Source organism: Diuraphis noxia, unplaced genomic scaffold (assembly GCF_037042655.1).
Source record: "Diuraphis noxia isolate RWA-SAM2 unplaced genomic scaffold, SU_Dnox_SAM2 contig0009, whole genome shotgun sequence".
Classification (NCBI taxonomy): Eukaryota; Metazoa; Arthropoda; class Insecta; order Hemiptera; family Aphididae; genus Diuraphis; species Diuraphis noxia.
In genome coordinates this window covers 1,734,055-1,754,790 of record NW_028301719.1, presented here as the reverse complement: position 1 = coordinate 1,754,790, position 20,736 = coordinate 1,734,055, and the positions used below count along the sequence as shown (strand labels likewise).

General features: G+C 29.6%; 1 pseudogene; it reads right to left on the bottom strand.

The window, feature by feature from the left end:
* LOC149054230 (uncharacterized) overlaps positions 1 to 20,736 on the bottom strand; it is a 168,941-nt pseudogene that overhangs the window by 130,692 nt on the left and 17,513 nt on the right.

Here is a 20,736-nt window from a genome sequence, read left to right as displayed (position 1 = left end):
ATTTTAGTTATTGGGTAAAACAAAATATAATAATAAAAGAAAGAAAGAAGTTTTTATTCCTCCCCTAACATAAAAGCATTTTTTTTTTAAATTCATGTTGCATGAAAAAACGCATTGTCGTATTCATGGTAATATATCTTTTCAATTCAAAATAGTAATGGTCCTGTAAAATAGTGAGTTCTTGTTAGCCGAAATGTTTCAATGCCTCTATATTAGGAGATAACAAAAACCTAACAATATGATAAGAATCAAGTTTTTATACATCATAATTATTATAAATCAATTTAATGTCGATATTTTCGATCCAATTATTCTTGTTTACAGTATTAATTGCTTTATATAATTATTAAGGAATCTAAAAATGTTCGGTAATTTCTTGAGTCAATTTCATTACTACAGAACTGTGGATACGAATTCGCCGCGAGAGTCACTGAAAAATAAATCGGTATTAGAATTTTTGATTGTGTGTATTAGATTGCCCCACCGCAAACTTGTACATATATGATATATAACGTGTATAAAAAGAATATCTACAGATAACCAGGTAAAATTGAATTAAAAACTAAGTGATTGTAGGTAATTAATCCTATAATGAAAATATTGGATGTTTCTATTATTGAAAGATAAATGATAACGGTATAGCACGATTGAGCATAGAATATTTCATGCGATGTTGCCACATTCACCGTTGCCAACATTTTGTAATTTATTTTTATTAACCCGCGGCAACATAGGCCACTGTGGGTGGGTGTGGTACTGTAGGTTTTTTTTAACGGTGGTGGAGGGAACACGTGAGCGTTTTTGGCAGAATTTCGAATGGGCACCCGTAGGTTTCTGTCATGCCCCGGTGGGGGGCAAAAAAGGGGGAGAATGTAAACTGAGTCCCAAATAATTGGGTGGATATTAGGGCTAGGTAAATTGAGTCCGGAATACTTTAACATGCTAGGTAAATTGAGTCCCGAGTGATAATATTTTAAAATAAAAAGTCTCTACATTCAATGAGTACTGTATAGTGACTAGACTTTATAGTCACCAATTAGTGATTATCGATTACCGATTTGCCGATAGTGTTTGGAAAGACCTTTTACGAGCACTAAAATTATCACACTATATTATCCGTTTATCGAAGATCAAAAAATCTTATCGTCAAATAATACGTCAATTATACCGAAGACTATGACAACTAGTCACATTATATATAAATATATAATTAATTATTGTGATTTGTATGTACCTACAACGATGTGAATTATATTAGATATTAAAAAGAAAAAAGCGCATTTTTAACTACGCCAGTTATGTTAACATAACAGACAATCCTAAGCCTGTAACTGTGCTTTTTGAAAACTAATTCGGGACTAGGTTTACCTATACCTCTTTTAGACTCGGGACTCAGTTTACCTATATCCTTTTCAGACCCGGGACTCAGTTTACCACAAAAATGGTATTTCGGACTCAATTTGCATAACACCCAAAAAAGGTACATGTAAATTCCGCCCGAAAAAATGTACAGGTACAAAAATGGATTTGTAAATTCCGTCTGGAAAATAAATATTCTTAAACTTGGCGTCCAGTGAGTGTACGACGTGTTGACGCGACCGTACTGTTCGCTGCGCGGCGTGTTATACATAGCATTTGGAACTTTGGAACTTCTAAGTTTACGTACACTGAACAATCGTATCAGACGACAATCGTCAATCATGTCATATCTTATCAGTTTTGAATACAATATTGTGGATATATTTATATGTACATGACATGTTGACTGTTGTAATTATTGATAATATGATTATATTTCGACTCTTTTTTTATTATCGTAAATATTATCATTCTTACTATTTTATTTTTATTTTTCGGGCGGAATTTACATGCGCCCCATGAGCCTAGCCCCTCAGCTTTATTGACAATGTTATCGATTAATAAATTAGTTTCGGAACAAAACAACGTTTTAAAAATTTAGCATCGGGTGAAAATATAAGATAATTAAGATACAATTCCAAAATTATAAATAGTATCAGTGTTCGATCACCTTTAGTCGTGTACCTAGCTATATAGTGCGTTTCGTAGAATTGCGTTTATAGTTTCTATTTTTTTAAATATGGATTTATAAGTGATATAATAATTTTTTATGAGAAAGAGGCAAAGAATTGGCCTGAGTGAATTTATACAAATATAAATTTATTGGAGAGCGGAAAAATGATAATCTTTTGAGATGGAGGTGTACGAATAATAAATGTTCAGCAATAATGTTCTCAGGTTTAGATAAACGTAAAGTGATTGAAACTGCTGTATAACATAAACGTGATCAAAATTCTATTGAGAATATATAGAAACAGTGAACAAAACAAGTTTTGAGAGAAAATTCCAAGAGAAAAGCTGAAGAATTAATTTTCACACGTCCACTTAAAATTATTTGCACCGAACTTTTAAATTCATCTTCAACATCAAATTTAAACAATCAAAATGTAAGAAATGTACGGAAAGCAATATATTATGATGTGCGGAAACAGACTTATCCTAAATAAACAACTTATTTGGATGAAGTAATTTATCAATTAAGTGACTTACAAAATGAAGAATGTTTTAAATACATGCAGACTGATGATAATTTTGTATATTTAACTACCTACGGAACAAAATATATAATTTATGACAAATAATTGTACCGAGTATTTTGGCGATGGCTCATTAATCATGCTCCAAAATATTTTATTCAATTGTACACAATACCTACATGGGTCATGGATATAAAAATGGATACTACTTATGACTTGTTTACTTAAAAAAAAAAAAATAAAACTAGGTCTACTTATTTTATAATGTGGCAATTTTTAAATAATTTATGTTTGGAATTATGCGAAAACAATTTACAAATTAACACATTTCATGTTGATTTTGAAATTGGAGCTCATCAGGCAATTACAGACGTGTTTGGAAATATTAAAATAATTGTATGTAGTTTTAATTTAGGACAATCATTGCGGAGAAAAGTAAGAAATAATTATATAATATACTGTAGCGTCTCAGCATACAGGAGGACGAACGACTTGTGTTGAGGTAGATGGGTTGAGTGAAAAAAGTATAACAACTTGACTTGTGATTAATTATTATATATTTATTTGCTTGCGATGTAAATAAAACACTATTGCTGTTACAAGAATGATTTAATTGAAAATATTCCAAGTCCAAATGATTAATTTGGAATGGTGTCTGGCGTGAATGTGCTTGCACTGACTCTGGTGGCTCACGTCTGATTTTGGTATATTCGGGGCTCTCCTATATAGTTCTACTCTCTGCGTTTCCTCTCCTATCGATAAGATAAGTATGTGTCCATGGTCGAATCGCGCAAATGCGTACGCGCGTATCATTAGGATACCGCAGCACCCCACGCTCGTGCGGTCGTTCGGTTCACATCCTGTTAGTCGCGAGTTCGCGACACACGCAATCTCCATGAACCGATGTCCATATTATAGGTTATGATAATCAATGATATCCATATGTGTTCCTATCAATACTACAATTTCGTACTCAACCAATGTCCCTATTATAATAAATTAATCTCCATTGTTACGATAATTAGCAAAAGTCTCTTAGTTTGGCCTTCTACTCAGCTATTGAGGTCCTACACAACGTAATCGGTTGGCGAAATCATATGCCCCAGGGACATTTAAGTACATCTACGTGTATATGCGTATTTAGGTGTCTTAGCGGGACGTCAGTACATAGCAATAGTACTTTTTTACAAAAATATAATAATTTGTTTGTAGATTGTTGGCGAACCTTCATTCAGAATAGTATACATGGACAATAGTAATGAAATAGGGAAATGGCTTAAAATGTTTTTTGATTTGATATTTATTACCCTAGAAGAAGTAGTTGATGCATTTCACGAGTTCATATCAATTTGTCCAAATGATTACGGTTTTATATTTTATGATTACATTCTACACAACTATATTGAAGATGACTGCGAGTTTCCGACAAATATTTGGGCTGAAATTCCTTCACTAAAATCAAGGATTTTACAATATTTTTTACTAATTTGTATTGTTTTATTTAATTTTTTAGAACGATCAATACAGCTGAAAGCTTTCATCGCACGTACAATTCACGGTTTTATTCACCACACCTTCATGTCCATGCTGTCGTTAGAGTATTTATCAAATCACAAAAAGAAACGTTGACTATGATCAATTCAATTCGACATAAACCCGGAAAATTACAATCCGCTAAAGAAATAAAAAAAAATTTAATTTAATATTCAAGCCTACAACCAGTATATAAATCGTAAAAATACGGAATCTTTATTAATACATTTAAGCCAACTTGGGAACAGATACCAAGGTATATTAATTTAATTTATTATTATTTTATTATTATCAAAGAGATCTATATACTATGTTCTAATGTGACTACTATTGAGACTATTATTGACTTATAAATATTTTGATTTTATTATTTTCTTAAACATTTCCATGTATATTACATATTGACTATGAAAACATGATATTTTTTTGCCATGTTATATTCTTAATTATTATAATTATTTAAATAAATATTTTTGTATTATACAGTTCAAAATTGAAAAAGCGCAACGTTGCCGAGATTTTTATGCTCAATCGTGATGGTTTTCTTTTGTATTTGAATTTCCTCTGATACGCCAACAATTTATGCTAAATCGTGTCGCAAAAAAAGTGTTTTATGCTCAATCGTATCTCAGCCAACTACAATATTTAAATTTTCCAATTTTGATGTATTTTTTTCAAGACCATACATTTTTATTAAGACGAATTTAAAAATACATAAATATACGATTTCACACAATAAAATATTCCGGAATAGCTTATATATTGCAAGGATAACTTGTTCTTATTACATCATTTACTCGAGTTGGAAAAACTATATAACGTTAATCTCACCTAATGAAACTTAGAACGCAAGAGTTGCGTACCGTAAAAAAGTTATGTACGAAATACGTTCCAAAAAATTTCGGACGTAATTCGTGTATTTTAATCAGGGCTACTTAAACAACTAACAACGAGATGAATAGGTAAGTCAATCAAACATTTTTTTTGTTTGATCGAATGTAACACATTATATAGATTGTGGATTGTGTCACTGACGTTAATGGAAATATCATCATAGTCCTTGACTTTTAAATATTCGTTACACTTTTTCATGGTATATTAATTCACACGTTTAGTATTATTATCCGAACATTTTCGAAAACGGAACGTATAATTGCGTATTATTTCCAAATGCTTTTATTTTAAATTTATAATATTTTGCACTTCCATTCCAAACAAATAAAAACAAAACAGTTGTCACAGCTAATCAAGTATACGAAAAACTGTGTAAGAATTTAAGCTGAACAACAGAAAAAGATATACAAAACTCAAAAATAATTAGCAGTAGATGCCTATGTAATTCTAGAATATTGCCAAACTAATTTATATTATCCACATATAGGTATAATGAAATTATATATTATAATACAAAGGTTTATCGATAGCACAGGTATAACATATGTCATATTTGTATTTTTTGTCATGACGGTAACAGGAATTTGTGAAAAAATCAATCCATTGTTGTAATCCTACTATTACGAGTAGAATAATAATTATACTAGACAGTTCAAAAAATTATGATAAAAACATTATTTAAAATCCAATCATTAGATGGCTAACTAATATTGAAGAGTAATTAAACTTGAATTTCATTTATATAATATTATAACAATTTTATCTTATTAATAGTTTTTTCTATGACAGAAATATAATTAAAAAAATTGCCAAAAGAAACTAAAAAATACAATACCCAACACATGACATTTCGGCATTGCCAATTAAGAAATTATCTTCATGGATAACTTGTTTTTGTAAAGCCTTTTTTTTTTATTTGGAAAAATTATGAAGTTATTCTGACAGGGAGGTGCCTTAAGTAATAACTACCAAAAAATGTTACAATACAATGGACATTTTCACAATGTTCTTCTACCTATCACAAAAATCCAAAAGCTTAATTTAACATTACAAAAATATAATCTTCCCGATACATTTTTGGAATTAAGAATATTCCATAATATGTCTTCAGAAATTTCTAAAAATATTCTAGCTCTTCTTTAATTTTTTATTTATTCTCGCAAATGTTTCTCATAATTAAAAATATTGTCAGAATAGGTACAAATCATTAAGTCAAAATATTTACAAAATAAAATGATTACGTACCTGCATCAATTATCTCTAAAAAATAAAATATTAATTGTAATTATTAATTATGAAGTACTTTAAGATTTTCTGATTTCGAAAAATCTTACTTACCTATATATTTTTTTGGGGGGTGTGTGGATGGGGGGGGGTTAGACATTTATTATACAGGGTGATTCTTTCAATTGGATTCACTAATTACCTCGAAAAGTATTTACTTTTTTCAAAATATTTTTTTACATGGTTTCAAGTTGTTAAAAACCAACGTTTTTATTAAAAAATTATATTTTTAAATATTTTTTATCCTTATCATTTTTTAAGTTTTTACTTTTTTGAATAGAGTTTTAATTTCATATTCCAAAGCAGAATATTTTTCTAAGTATTTTGATTCATAAAAATCGAATTTAGGACTAGTAGTTTTTGAGTTATAAGTATTTAAAATTTAGATTGGCAGAGTGGAGTGAAACGGTGTTACCCCTCAAAATGTTTGTCCACTACTCCGCTTGTCTAAACTTTAAATACGTATAACTCATAAGCTACTCGTCCTAAATTCGATTTTTATGAATCAAAATAATTTGAAAAATATTCTGCTTTGGAATATGAAATTAAAACTCTATGTTGTCATTCAAAAAAGTAAAAAACTTAAAAAATGATAAGGATAAAAAATATAATTTTTTAACAACTAGAAACCATGTAAAAAAATATTTTGAAGAAAATAAATACTTTTCGAAATAATTAGTGTACCCACTTAAAAGAAAAACCCTGTATATAACAGGCATACAGCTAGGCATCCATTAGTTAATTACTCAAAAGTGAAATCCTGAAGTCATAATCATATCATAATATGATATGACTATGACTTATTATTATCGTTATTATCGCAAGCTTGTTATTGTTACAAAATTGGAATGAACATTAGTCATTACCACGATTTAAGATATACAGGTTGCACGACGAAGACAAATATTGTGACTCAAGAACTGGCACTTCAAAAAAATTAACTCTCAACGCTCCTTGCGGGGGTAATTGTATTTCAGTGTCGCCACATGTAGGGAAAATTTTAATTATTATCTAAGGAAATTAGTTTTATTTTAAATTATTATATAAGATTGTCTTTTACTTATTGTTATACATAAAATAAAGTATTCAAGTCCAAGTTCAAGTATAATAATAGAATAAATAGTATAAAATCAAAAGCTGAATCAAATGACAAAAAAAGCGAGGCAAAATTCTGAAATAGATAATAATATAAGATCTTTAATTATAGGCGTTTTGCTTATTTCGACACCGGGAGCGCTAATGCTCTATTTTTGACAGCTGTTTTATAGTGTCATTTTTGGATCCGGTGCAGATGCGTACGTCTCATTTGCGTACAGTCTATTTTTAGTTACAAATGTTCTCACTTGCGTACAATGTAATTACCCAGAATGACATTAATTGTATCTGCGTACACACTCATTTCCCTTCACACTTGGTCAGTCTTAGGACTGGCAGAATATTTTGCAATACTGTAGATAATGATTTTGCAACTTCAGTCTATGCCACATCGGGAATGCACTCGTGATCGGTGACGGAAAGCACATTGTCGCCTCGTGACTTTAACGTTCCTCTGCAGTTTTTTTTTTTCGTTTATACACAACCAGCTAATGGTTCCATCTTTATTTTTGCGATGTTGTCGGTATTGAAACCCGCTACCGTCAATTAAAGATGGCTTCTTTTTTGTTGTTTCAATAATTTCCATTTAAATATTAATAATAAATTAAAATAAACAAAGAAAAAAATTGCAGTGAGCAGCAACACTGTTGTTTGTATGTTAAAACTGTTCACACACTGACATATAAACGTATTAATCGTACGCTCGTAGATCAAGTCGTATCAAGTAAAACGGTGGGTGTTAATCTTTGATTCGATATTTCGATAAGATAATAAATATCTTATAACATATTTAGGCGGAAAAAGTATACATAGGGATTAGGGAATGCCAACATTTTAATCTGTGTACGGAAATGCGACTATAACTCGTTCGTAGTTTGACCTTCGATAATTGTGTACGCAACTGAGAAGAAAATCACCGTGTACGCATGTGAGACGTACGCATCTGCACCAACACCGTCATTTTTAAAGTCACTGCGGGACGCTATCAAACATAGGTCGTTGTGCAACCTGTATATCTTAAATCATGGTCATTACTGTCCCACTAAAAATAGTAGAAAATAAAATAATATATATTTCTATAAAATATTTTGTATATAAATACATATTAACAAGTTCAAAAGCAATTTCTAGGACGGATTGGATGTTAAAAAAGTATTCCGAATACTACTAAAAATATTCAAAATACCAAATTGAATACTCAAAAAAAAAAAAAAAAAATATTTTAAAAGTATTTCGAATACTGTATTCGGTCGGAATACTACCCAAGGAATGTACCCAGTGTGTACATTTCTGTAGTACACACGGGAAAAATAGGCGTAATCAAAAAGCGCTAATTTGTTCCGTCACCTCACCTAATAACACCCGTTCAAAAACCCCCAACCTACACCACCTCACCGCCGATCACACTCACCTCACCGGTGACACGTGTGTTTAACAACAACCGGTTCATGGGGCAGCCACAGGTGTAGGGACAAAGGCAACAGAGACACGGCTGTTCACCTACACGGGTGACAGGGACGTAAGCACACACACCGTGCCTATCCCCGCATTAGGTCAAACTGCGCGCGTAGAGCATCGGATAGGCACAGTGGCTACCGATAGGGACAGTATGGTTATGGTGGTTAACACCGACTGCTAAACAGTCTCTGTCGCGGTTCAGAACCAGTTGTCCCGCGTTACCGATTGAAATACGACTAATAACGGCACGCGAACACGCCCGGACAAAATTGCGACCCCCGCGGTCGAACTCGAATTTCCGTCAGGCTTCGTAACAGCCCTATTAGATTCACAAGCACAGAAATGTACGTAAATCCGACAGTAACCCGTAAATACGGCAAATCACGTCCTGCCCGCGGACCACCAAACAACGTCCGAATGGCGGACGGTCACACTGCGACAACCAGTGGAACCACCACGTTCGAAGCTAGGATAGGCATCGGACTTCAGTACCTCGTTCGATCAGAAAGTGAATCTAGTTGGTACTTTGGGGGGTCAAAAGTGAAAAATACATGATACCAGAAAATTTCACCGAATGTTTGTATAAGTATATTCTATCCAGTATGCAATTTTCAAAAATTTTCGACTTAAGTTGAACTATTCATAGGCATTTGAAATTTTCGATCATTATTAGTTTTTTTTAATTAATATCGATAAAAATTTATTTGTTTGGCAGAAAAGCTTGAAAATTTAATAAAAGACTCTTAACATATTGTTACAATAGCAGTTGAAAAATAAAAGAAATTCATAGTCACAATTTTTTTTTATAATCATTCAAAGTTTTAATTTTGACAAAATACGTAAAAATCACAAAAATTCACAAAATATCTTAAGCTAGAAATTCATAAAAAATTTTCTTTTTAAACCTAAGATTTGAAAATTTAATACAAGATTCCTTAAAAGTTTTTCAATCTTTAAAAAGTCCACCGGAAATTCAAATTAATTTTTTATGAGCATTTGAAATTTAAATTTTTATAACATTGGATTTTCACTTTTAGCGATTTCTTTATCTTGGTGTAACTCTAAAACAAATGATTGCAGATACTTGAAATTTTAACTGAATGTTTATATAGGCATTTTATATATTTGATAAAATTTTCAAAATATTTAAATTTATTTTGAGCTGTTTACTGACATTTTAATTTTTCAACTTTTTTAGTTTTTTTTTCTATAAATATCGATAAAAAATGTACGTGTTCGGTAGAAAACCTTGAAAATTTAATACAAGGCTTCTAACACATTGTAACAATAGCAGTTAAAAAATAAAAGAAATACATTGTCACAATTTTTTTTTATAAGCATTCAATGTTTGAGTTTTGACAACATATTATGTAAGAATCATGAAAATTCACAAATTATTCATAAACATTTTCCTTTTGTATCTTAGAATTTAAAATTTTATATAAGACTCCTAGCATATTTTTACAATAGCAGTTGAAAAATAAAAGAAATAAATAGTCACGATTTTTTTTTTATAAGCATTTAAAGTTCAAATTTTGACTAAATACGTAAAAATTACGGCAATGTTCAAATTATCTTAGATAGAAATTCATAAAAGTTTTTCTTTTTAATTCTAAGATTTGAAAATTTAATACAAGGCTCCTAACATATTTTTACAATAGCAGTTGCAAAATAAAAGAAATACATAGTCACAATTTTTTTTTTATAAGCATTCAATGTTTGAGTTTTGACAACATATTATGTAAAAATCACGAAAATTCACAAATTATTCATAAAAATTTTCCTTTTATATCTTAGAATTTAAAATTTTATATAAGACTCCTAACATATTTTTACAATAGCAGGTGAAAAACACAAGAAATATATTAGCACAATTTTTTTTACAAGCATTCAAAGTTTGAATTTTGACAACATATGTAAAAATCACGAAAATCACGAAAATTTGCAAATTATTTTAAACTAGAAATTCTTAAAAAATGTTCTCTTTTTAAATCTAAGATTTGAAAATTTTTAATAATTTATAATATATTCTAGATAGATAAACCGTCTCCGCTCAGAATCGTTTTTCGTATACAATGATATAATATCATTGGATTTAAATTTAATTGCATCCATTACAGTAACCCACTTGTAACCTACTGAACAGCAGAGAGACATCCACGACTTCCCCGCCTTTTTCTTTTTAAATCTAAGATTTGAAAATTTATCACAAGACTCCTATCATATTTTTACAATAGAAGTTGAAAAATAAAATAAATATATATGCACAATTTTTTTTTAAAAGCATTCAAAATTAGAATTTTGACAAAATACGTAAAATTCACGAAAATTCGCAAATTATTTTAAACTAGAAATTCATAAAATATTTATATTGTGCTAGATTAAAGGGATGAAACTTATTTGCACATTATCCATAATTTTTACCTGCAAAATCGGAACTCATTTGCGAACACGGTTATATTAAATGTATACAACTGGTTTGCGCACACGAAAATAATAACATTATTTTATCTCAAGTTGCGATTTGCTTGCTGAACGAGCAACACGTATGTTTCCGCTCCCGGGTGTCGTACACGCCTGTTTAATTTTCAGCATTACAAACATCATCAAAAATGCTTACCACGCAGACAGGACCATTGGTAAGTGTTTAAATAATATATAATAAAGTAGGTCACACGCGCTACGGTGAACCGGTGGTTCCCACCGCCCGCCATGGACAATACACAGGACATACAGCCGACGTATGCACAAATGCACAAATTTTATCTCGGTGACAGATGGGCATTGATAATCATCGATAAAGAGTAAGGAAATGTAGACCAAATTAAATACATATACAAATAATGGGAAACTGTTATTACGGAAAATAATAGATACGTATAATATTATCCTACACGTATATAACCAATCGTATTATATTAAAATTAAAATTAACATGCATTTTTAACTTTAATAAGTATTAAATATTTATTATTAACAATATTATTAATAAACAAGTATTAAGATGCTTTTTTAATCACACCTATGAATACATTCGTAGACAGTCCTAAGTCTGTTAAGGGGGAAGGAAAATGTATGCTAGTGCTTTAATAATTTACTTATTAATGAACTAATATTAATATTTAATATGCAATAAGGTATTAAACTATTAAAGACTATAAGATAACTGTGCGCAAATCATGTGTATGGTTACGGCTCAACTGCTCCCAAACGATTGGTAGTTTTGTACCTAAACAAGTTGTCTTTTTGGTATTTGTGTGCTAACCAGTACCGCCCGATTAAAGTTCCCCGCACACATTGTAGTTAAATACGTTAACTCATCCATACATTTTCATTTATGTTTGCATATGTTTCTCACAGTTAAAATTATTATAAGAATAAAAATCACGAGGTAAACATATTTTACAAAATAAAAATAATTACGTACGATTCCCGGATACACCTGAAAAAAAATTATAATTGTAATTATTATTTATGAATTATTTTTAAATTTCACGATTTCGAAAAATCTTTCCAATATTTTTTCCGAGACAGAAAAATATAATTGAAAACAATTTGAAAAAATGTCAAAAAAATATTAAAAATACAATGCCTAACACATGAATTTCCGGCCATGCCATTAAATAAATTATGTGCTCTGGGATAAACTGTGTTAAGCCTTTTACTTGTGTTGAAAAAATTATAACGTTTTTTTTTGACAGGGAGGTATCTTAAGTAATAATCTCAAAAGAATGTTACCGGGAACATGAACATTTTCACAATATTCCTCTACTTCTCACAAAAAGCACATATAAAAACAAAAAATAAATCAAGTTTCCTGAATTTATAAAATCTTACCAATACTTTTTACCGAAATAGAATAGTCTTGATAAAAATCATTTAGAAAAGAAAAAACCAAAAAATATATAAGTTGGCATAAAACATGACACTGAACTTGCTAATCAATGCATTATGTCATCTGGGATTAACTGTTTTTTTTACGCTGTATACTTGAGATAGAAAATGTTAAGGTTCAATCACGATTTCAACCAATGCATTAATGTGCGTATATATGAAAATAACCAAACGGTATTCAATCAACGCTATTATAAGCCGATCGCAGCACAATATTTACCAGATCGCTGACTTAATCAGTTATTCATTGGCTTATTCAGCTCAGTCGAGTCATTCGTAGGGTGCGTGTGCGTGTTCATTGTATTAATTGACAAATATTGTTTACACTAACGTGTTGAAATATGACGGTGTGCCCTAAGTATCAAATATCAATCTCGCGTAACGAAGGCAGTGTTCAACATGTTACATGTTATATTGTAACATATTTGAAATGTTAAAAAATGGACAAAGATAGTCTTGAATTTCTTAAAACTGTTGGAAAAAAATGCAATTGCGAAAAGTGTACCAATAGAATTAAAATTGGACGACATGATGATATACCCCAATGGCCCAATTAAAGATACTCACAAGACAAAAGAAATATAGACAAAAATTATTATCGTTAGATTCGATCAGGTGCTAAAAAACCAGGTGACTACAAATAACTCACTAGTGTTATTGAACTCGAAAAATCATTGCTTGAAAAAGATAAAGACGTAGTTCTTAGCAAAATGAAAAATATTGTTTTGTCGAAATAATTGGTGTCCAAAAGGAAAAAGAATAAAATGTTGAAAATGTAGTTCATGACATTGCCAATGCCTTTGATATTGATCTTAATATGTTTGATATTGAAAATTATTATCATAAGCCTTCGAATTAAAATCCAGATAAACCTTTAATAATTATCAAATTGGCATCAATGAGAAAACGTGACGAATTTATTAAGGAGCGAGGTAAAATTGAATACAAAAGTCATCGAATCTATAATATAAACGAAAGTCTTAAATTCTACTATTCTGGGAATCGAGAATGAAAGGTAAGGAATTGGGCTATCGTTTCATATGGGTAAGTTATGGCAAGAAATTTTACAAAAAAGATACTAGTAAAATGTTTCGAAAATCTTAATTTTTTATTATATACTTTAATGACATCATAATATTCTTTATCTTAAATTTAAATACTTTCTTATTTAAAATATCTTCAACCGGGATTTTTCTAAACTTATATAAATTAACTTACATAGGCACCTAATTTTGTCTAATATTTATATAAATGGGTCTTTTTTAATTATACGTACCTAATACGTAAAAGTCGGTTTACTTCTTATCAGCAATTATTTAATATTTCTCTCGTGTCAAATGATAAATTGCTATTACAAAGCTTATAGAAATAAATTAAGAAGACTCATTTGGAATGCTAAAGAACAATTTTATAACAATAAAATAGAAACATGTAAAGGTAATGGACAGGAAATCTGGAAAGTGATTAATGAATTATCGGGGAGAAAAATTAATTCTACCGGGCTTCCAATCAATCAAATAATAAAGGACATAATATATCTGTTATGAACCATTTAATTTATAAGTAGTGAATAAGCATTTATTATTATTATTATTATTATTTTTATTATTATTATTATTATTATTATTATTATATATTATGTATCCGAGTACCCGTGGGAACGAGCGTGGCGACAGCATATTATGGCATTCCGCTGCGTGGACAGTTTTGGTAGCCACAGCGCGAGCGGCCCGGTCGTTCGCGCTCGTCCCCAAGGGGAGTCAGTCGTATTCCAACAGAATATCTGACCGAACTTCTCGAACTCCTGTTAATGAAATTATTTTACATTGCTTAATAAAAGATATAGTCGGTTATTTCGTCAAGCGTATTTTATTTAATTTGTCATGTAGACGTAGGTACACAACATATTATCCAACATCCACGCCCTAAAGACTATTTTAACATGGTAAATTCATACATCGCAATAACCGGAAATAATTTTCATGATAGTACGAATAATATACATTCTAATCTCGGAATAAATACTAATAATAAATCAAGCAAAAGCTCCAACTTCAAGTTAAATACCATTGGCAGTTACGAAGTAAAAAATGTATTAAATAATATAAACAACAAATCTGCAACTGGACTTGATGGTTATACAGCACTATTTCTTAAACAAATAGGAGACAATGTGATATTACCTATTGTACACATAATAAACTGTAGCATAACTTAAAGTAGCTAGAATCGTACCGATTCATAAGAAAGGAGATATAACTGATTTCAATAATTATAGACTAATGTCAATAGTAAGAATTTTTGCTAAGATCCATTAAAAAATAATTAAAAATCAATTATTAAAATACTTTGAGGGAAATAAAATAATATTAACTGGACAATACAGGCTTAGAAAAAATTTAGGAACAGAAGACGCTTTAATTGACATTAATAACTATTTACATAGCAAAAGGGATGATGACTATGGTTTACCAGTTATCTAAATAACAGACAGCAACTAACCACTATCGAATCTCATTACAGCAATCATTGTTATGTTAAAGATTATGGAGTCACTCGAGGTACATTATTAGGCCCTATATTTTGTTTGTAATATATATTAACTCTATATCGGGATCTTTATTAAAAGGTAAATTATTCATGTTCACGGATAAGCTAGCACTAGTTAATTTCGAACATAATTGGGAATAATTGAAACAAACTGTCGAAATTGATTTATTATTTATCTATGACTGGAAGGAAAAAAATATGTTATCTCTTAACATAAACAAATAGGTTTGCATGTAAATAGTTACTATACGTTCACAGCTTCTTGTTGGATATAAGTTATATTATATCATATAACTTTATAATTATAATACATAAATGTAGAACTGCAGGTATGATAAATTGTAGTTGCAAATCCATTAAAATTGTATTATCATTCAAATATTTAGGAGTGACAATAGGTTTAAATCTAAAATGATCAATGAAAAATAAAATTAGGAACTTAACTGTATTATTTTACAAAATTCGATTTCTTAAAAATCAATTAGGCATAAGACAAAATATGTACATGGCACTATTGGCACTGTGTAATTCGATTCTATTTTACGGCAAAACATGTTGGGGAAGCTCTAACAGAACAGATATCAATACATTGCATATTATTACACAAAACATTATTATAAAAGTAGCATACTCGCCCTACCACTAAAATACCCATCAGAGGAATTATTCAACTATATACTAAATTAAATATATATTAGGTATATGTTTATAAATTATACATTAGGCAAATTTTAGTCAAATCTATACAAAACCATACACTCAAAGCTACAGAAATAATAGATTGAACAGGAAAAAATACATTAAACACTCATATACTTTATTGACTAATTTTAGAAACTTTCCCAATTACATGGTCATAACTATTTCAACAATTTAAATAATGAAGTAAAGAGTCTAATAAAAAGTTTATGTGAAAGTCAATCCAATAATACCAATTATATAATTAATAAAAATCAAATAACAAAGGCCATAAATAAAATAGTTATCTTGATGAGAATGTGTGTATCAATAAAATCATAAGAAGTCCTTAAGTATATACATAAATATTAAATATTGGGCTATATGTAATGTTGATTGTTGATGTTAATTTTTTTTTCTGAAGTTTCTATTTTCATGTTATATTTATTCATATTTTTATTTGTGCAAGTAATTTACTTTAAACGAATTGTAATATTGTTGAACTCCGTATACTAGATACGAACTTATAGCTCAGTTTGTATTCGTATCAGCTATTATTATTAATGTATTTCATTGTAATTGTTTTGGGTGAATGAATAAATAAATCTGTCGATAACTTAAGGTTAGGCTAACACCACTTACTTAAAATATTTTGGTATTTAATATAAATACTAAAAAATTCTAACCAAATTCTAAAACCATATTCATATTTTACCAACAGTCGTTATAATATTATGTTTGATATTGAAAATGTAGACACTACATTATTACTTTTATAGTATATTTTAAAATTAATTTTAATTTTTAATACACACAAATTATACATACGTGCTACATAAGTCGTATATTTCTGTCTAAGATCTGTAAAAATAAACTACATTGTGACAAATTCTAATTTTTTTTTGGTTTTTCTTAAAATCTATACATTTTACATCATATACGTTAGTAACTATTTACGTTTTTTACAACTCTTTATTCATCAGATGAAACATTTTTATTGAATTTCCATATTTTTTCAAAACCTTCAAAACTTATCATACTCATGTCACTGGTACGTGTAGTTTCGGGTATTACGGAATTGGTTCCCGATCAGGGCCGGATTTAAGGGAGGGCTGAGTGGGCTGCAGCCCAGGGGCCCCCACAATGCATTCCGCCCAGGGGCCACAACATACCTAAATCCGCCGCTGTAGCCCGATTAAAATTATTTATCATCATACAAATGTTCAAATACAATCCATATGTAGATACCGATTTTCATATTTCATTTTATTGGTTTTACAATGTCTGGGTAAAAATAAATATTATACTATATCTAATATAGATTGGTGAAAATGGATAGTTTATTGGTGAAAATATTAAATAATTGAACGAAAGCCAAATTTCAACTTAATTTGTAAAAAATGTGTGTTGTAAATTTATACTACATTAAAAAATAAAATATATTCTCTATTGCAAACATACAATCTATTATATGATACTATTTATTGTTGATATCATTATTTTATTATTATTAGCATTAATAAATACGTAGGTAGGTATATAGCATATAATGTATATAAACTAACTATTCCAATACTTTTAACCATATTTATTGATTTAAATTATTAACGTGCATTAAGCCCAATTACAGCATATTCCTGAGTATAGTCACTGCACTAAGTCAGTATAAGACAGGAAGTAAATTGTTTATTGAATATATCATGGTAATTTGTAAAGTTAATTTGATATGCCTAGTTAAATTGTCATTATTAATGTTTATTAGAATCAATGGTGCATTTACCCAGAAATCAATTTCGATATTTGGGAATCAACTCGAATTCGTTCGTATTTTTAGTATTTATGTGTAAATAAAATTGAATTCAAAAATATACAAAATAGGTGTTTCGGTATTTCGTCAACAAACTAAACATTTTTTTGTTTTTTATCGTTGACAGTTAACTCTTTTTAATGGAATTGTGTTGTATTTAACTTTCTGTAACTATCTACCATCTCAAAATTTAACACATCATTAGAATCCATTTAAATGAAATTATTTAATGCACAGAATCTGATTATGTTTTTACTGCTACATTATTCAAGACACAGAGTGATAGAAGAAAAATAGAAAGCAATGAAAGCAGGTACCGGTCTTACAATGAGTTGTTTTTCCATCACCTTTTAGAATCACTATAAATGGTTCAACCTTTGAAATGATATCCCAGCCAATTTTTGAGAAGGAGGTAATGGACTGGCGGGTCGGTAAGAAGAAGGAAAGTTGGGTGGCTTATCAGGATTACGAATCAAGATAATAATAGAGTGTTTTCACATATTGTGAGGAATATAAGAAAGACGAAGGATTGGGTTATAAATGAAAGTTAGTAGTAAGATGGCTTTCTTGGGTAGATGTTTAGTAATTTGATTGGCTTTCCAAAGCGAGTTGTCTGAGTTTGTTAATGAGTTTATATAATTTTGGTAATTTTCTGTGTTGTACTTGCGAAGAAGAGTTTTTAAGGAACAGGTAATGTCGTTATAGTAACTTTTGTCACTGGGGAGATGTGTACGTTTCCAATGATTTCTAGCACAACGTTTTAAGGTTAGTAGATTGGATAGGTATTTGGGGAGTCTTTTGTTGGTACTTGGTAGAAGGGGTAGACGAGGGTGTCAAATAATAGGTTAGGTTTAGGTAGTGAGATCAATTAATTATTTAATGTTAAAATAGCAGGTGTATTATCAGACGAGAGGTCATATTGATCACAGTGGTATGTTGAAAAGGCTGTATGACATAAGCACCAAAGGTACAAAAATGATCTTTCATTTGCGCCAAAATCTGTAGAACATAAGCGCCAATCTAATATTGTATACCTGCTATACCCAACATATGACATAAGCACCAAAGGTACAAAAATGACCTATCATTTGCGCCAAAATTAATATTTTATATAAGTATTAAGTAGGTAGTTATTTAAAAATTTCTATATCTTATAAAAATTATATTATATTAATATTATTATGTTGATAGTAAATTATAATATAGGTATAGGTACATGCACATCAATATTTAATAGATTTAATAAATTGGTTGATTTTTTATAAAAATAAAATGTCGATAATAAATTATAATATACATGCACATCAATATTTTATACATTTAATAAATTGGTTGATTTTTTATAAAAATAAAATGACGAAATTACGAAATAGGTACTAACAATATGTTATAACACAAACTGCTCACCCAATGTCTATTTGACAATCTATCGTAATCAGATAATACATATTTTGTCGATTAAGGATTAAGCGTTTGGAGTTTTTTTAATTTAATTCTGTTATTTAATTTCTGACGCTTTTGTACGATACGACTTTTTTTTTCTTATCTTATTTTGGCACTTATGTCTGAGGGGCTATAATTTAGCCGAAAATATTCCATCCGAACTATATTTCGTCCAACCGTATTTTAGCCGACAGTATTTAAGCCAACAAATATTTAATCCGACACATATTTTAGCCGAACCGTATTCTAGCCGACACATATTTTAGCCGAACCGTATATTAGAAGAGACATATTTCGTCCGAACTGTATTGTAGCCGATACATATTCCATCCGAACCGTTTTTGAACCGACAAATTTTTATATCCGAACCATATTTTAGCAGACAAAGTATTCTATCCGACAGTAATTTAGCCGACATTATTTTATAACTTAATGATAAAAGTTAGTTTTGGTATCAAACGGTTGGTAACACCTTACCAACCGTTTGATATGACTACAAAAAACTGATAAGAATGAAAAAAATAAATAATACATTAAATATTAATATACAAAATTGTCCAAATTACCATTCAAAAAAAAAGTTTTGACACAAAAAGGATAAAACATATAGATTTTATCTATTTCATAATCTGTGGTTCGGGCTATTACCCGGACGCTGGGTTACACTGACCGTTTATTAATTAAATGGTTCAATAAAGTGTTATGGACTAATCATAGTTGATGGGCTATCAAATCATGTTTAAATGATCATTACCTTACTAGCTATTAATTCGTTTAATGTTTAGTGATTGTTCATGAAACCTAGCACTAAGGTCTAACTGATCTAGAAAGAACTAATCTGTATTCTGTACCGCGGCTAATCATGACAAAATTACAAACAGTTATAATTTAAATATATAGATTTATTTTATCATGGCCTATCTAATACCTAAGTACTGCCTTATGGCTACATTAATATATTATATTTTACTTTATTTGTATATATTGAATTATCTATTACAAAAATCATCATTTTTATAAAATACTTAGGATTGACTAATTAACAAAGTGTACACTAGTACCAACACGAGTTATAATATTATTTTTGTTGTTTACCTACCATCACAACTCATAGTTTAATAATTAACTCATTAGTCATTATTAAATATTTATTAATACTGCCCATGTGTTTGCTGTACAAGTCTGTTAACTGGTGCCTGGGGCTGCCCCTACAATTTTAGACAGGCGCAGGTCAACCGAGTTTTAACTGTTTTAAGTCAGATATGGGTTACAACTTTTATTTAAAAAAAAAAAAATTCTTTTACCTATGCATTATTATAATTACTATTTACTTATTAAGATACGTTCGTCAAAATAAAACCTATCTTTATTTTGTTAATAACATGTATTGTCGAAGTGATTTCCTGACTTCAGATAACCTAATAAATACTTTAAAGACTTAAGACAGAGGACGGCACAGTTCGCATCTGTTATTGTAAATTATTGTTGTTGTAATTTGTAGCTAGGTGGTGTAATTCTGGGCTCTATAGATCAATAATATATCTA